The following is a 2,483-nucleotide window of genomic DNA, read 5'->3' as shown; positions in this document are numbered from 1 at the left end:
ATCTCTATTCACAATTTTGTTTAAATTCCTTTACACGATCTATAACTCTACTTCAATTACTCGCAAAACTAAATTGTGACTCAAAACTATCTCTTACAGTGACTATATTATCTTCAATATCTCCTCCATTTATACATGATTTATACGTCCTCTCAAAGTACCAAAATGTTTCATGCAGCAATAAAATATGGATATAGACTCATTTCTTATTTTGAATATCTCCAAAGCGAACTTTAGTTTATTCATATATCGCAAACAGTTCATTTTGAGACACAATGTTTAAACGAATAATAATGATGAATATTACGGAAGTATTAGACAACCTAGACATTGCCAAATTATTTCACTTTTTCGCATTGTAAAGACAGAATGGGCTTTTATTTCCTCCTTTTGACAAACTATGCAATAAGCTTCTTGTTTAGACTTCAATGGCATTGTTTATGAATCGATCATGAAATTTTCATAACTGTTTTATTTTCTTGGCATTCTCCACAATAAAACATTCTTTCCGCCAACGTCTCTTCTATTTTGTGTGAAATATCTGCATCCATTTTCTCATTAGCAACTGCACATCGCTCTTGTCTATTCCATCCATCATCATCTAAAATCTACATTGTGTCTGCTTCACTCTCATCATCTCCGTCGCTCTTCTTATGTTTTTGGGCAATGACCTATGCCTTATCCAAACACCCAGTCGCAAGCACCTTCACGAGCACATCGTTATGTTGATTATGTAACATGTGACCACCCCTGTTTAATACCAAAATATTCTTTCATTTAGCCATATTGTGTTTTAGGTGATTTCAAATATTACCCCCTTTAATTTAACTCTGACTCATAAATCCTAAATCAAACCAACGAAATCTAAGGTAAAACTGTATAAGATTGAGAAGAGTAAGAATAAAAGAGCAAAAATGTCATAATTTGATCGACACGAGAGAATTGAAAACTGTTTAATTTAATGTTTGTTTACATTTTGACTCATTGTGGAAATTCATGATTATGTCAATGAAGACTTTACTAATTAGATATCATGATTTAAAAAATAAAATAACCTGCATCGACCGGGAATCGAACCCGGGCCGCCCGCGTGGCAGGCGAGCATTCTACCACTGAACCATCGATGCTGATGGCTTGTATGAGTTAGGTAGAATATAGCTTATTTACTCATTAGGAAATGTATATGTTACCTACATGAACTTATGACCTCCACTGTCAAGTGTATCTAGTTTTGATTTATGGAATATGTCGGATAAAAACTGTTAATGTTATTACCGCACAATGCCAAAAGCGATGATTTACATGTTCCACAAGGATGGTCTTCCGATAGCGCAAACTAATTCACCAATTGGCTTCATGTACCTTCAACTTGCCCTAAAGGCTTTTAAACTAATTCTAGTTCAGCGCCCTGTAGCAATTTTAGCTTGCTGACCACCGTAGATTTGGATGTATGAGGTCATTTGACATTTAATACACTATATATAATACTCACATAATCGCTAGAAAGGCATATATCTTTGTACAGGAATTTAGCGCGAATCTACTTTCACATTCGTCATTATTTGATATATCTACATTGAAAGGAATCCATGACATGTGTTTGTCGAGTTTGAATTCTCATACATTTGGAGCCAAAATAGTCATTGTACATAAAAGTGTCTTAATTTGCAAAACAATGTACACACTACAGTAGCGTGTGCAAATAAAAAAATTAAAAACTTTTGTTGGACGAATAGCTGTGTACACTTTTCATACATTTCTCAGGTGCCAGATATTTAGAACACTCCGGTGGCCTGAGTGGCTAAAGCGTAGGCGTTGGATGTGGGAGGTCGCGGGTTCGAACCCCGTCCAAATCATACCAAAGAATTATAAAATCATACTAGCAGCTGCCTCTCTTGGATCCTAGGATGACGTGACTGGGTGGGACATGATGACATCTATCTGGACATGACACCATGTATCCCGGTCAGAGAGATCACTATAAACTGCCACGTCGCGGACATCGTAGTAATATGACTCAGATTATTAAAGTTACGTTAAAACTCCAAACAAACACACACACACATATATTCAGAGAGGAAATGTTGACATAAACACAACCCGCATCACTTCAAAACGTCCAAATGTAGTTCCTAAGGAATTTTGTATTTTGAAAACATTTTTCCGTAATAAAGTTTTGTGAAGTGTTTTGTGAAGTGAAACTCAAAGTTCAAGGTTTGCCAATACATTTACTCCTCTGAAACTTAATACACCCACACAAACGAGAGAGAGAGAAAAAAGAGTTGCCGTGACTTGAAAAAAGCAACAACTTTTCTTAGCACTAGAATCTTTCAATATAGCTAAAACTTACAAGTAATTGTACTTTAGACTGAACTGCGCATATGAACTGCCACACCGAGTGAATGCGACTGAGGGTATGATGTTAAGTCTGCAGTGTTTGCTTCATCTGGACTTTCTAGAACTAGAATTACCTTAATACTGGC

The 2,483-nt window shown here is 35.9% G+C and overlaps 1 non-coding gene across 1 annotated transcript; it reads right to left on the bottom strand.

The window, feature by feature from the left end:
* Positions 1–1,056: 1,056 nt before the first annotated feature.
* Positions 1,057–1,127, bottom strand: Trnag-gcc (transfer RNA glycine (anticodon GCC)). The gene has a single exon. It is a non-coding gene; the product is annotated as a tRNA-Gly (tRNA).
* Positions 1,128–2,483: the final 1,356 nt, after the last annotated feature.

Source organism: Sinohyriopsis cumingii, chromosome 11 (assembly GCF_028554795.1).
Source record: "Sinohyriopsis cumingii isolate HCF-2022 chromosome 11, ASM2855479v2, whole genome shotgun sequence".
Classification (NCBI taxonomy): Eukaryota; Metazoa; Mollusca; class Bivalvia; order Unionida; family Unionidae; genus Sinohyriopsis; species Sinohyriopsis cumingii.
Note: the sequence above shows the minus strand (reverse complement) of the source record. Positions and strands in the feature narration are given on the sequence as shown.